This window comes from Oncorhynchus kisutch, linkage group LG8, assembly GCF_002021735.2.
Source record: "Oncorhynchus kisutch isolate 150728-3 linkage group LG8, Okis_V2, whole genome shotgun sequence".
Taxonomy (NCBI): Eukaryota; Metazoa; Chordata; class Actinopteri; order Salmoniformes; family Salmonidae; genus Oncorhynchus; species Oncorhynchus kisutch.
Window position 1 is genome coordinate 13,479,598 of NC_034181.2, and position 384 is coordinate 13,479,981.

A 384-nucleotide genomic window follows, 5' to 3' on the forward strand; every position below is an offset into this window, starting at 1 on the left:
AATACACACAAATCTAAAGGGGTGAATGAGAATACGTACACAAATATATGGATGAGTGATGGCCGAGCGGCATAGGCAAGGTGCAATAGATGGCATAAAATACAGTATATACATACATGAGTAATGTAAGATATTTAAGCATTGTTTAAAGTGACATTATTTAAAGTGATCCATTTATTAAAGTGGCTAGTGATTGGGTCTCTATGTAGGCAGCAGCCTCTGAGTTAGTGATTGCTGTTTGGCAGTCTGATGGCCTTGAGATATAGAAGCTGTGGGGAGATCGAGGGAGTAAAGGATGTCATGTTTTGATTTGAATCCAACTGGATAATGTAACTGTCTTTTTAACTGACCAACTACACACACAAAAAGGAAAGCAACAAGTAA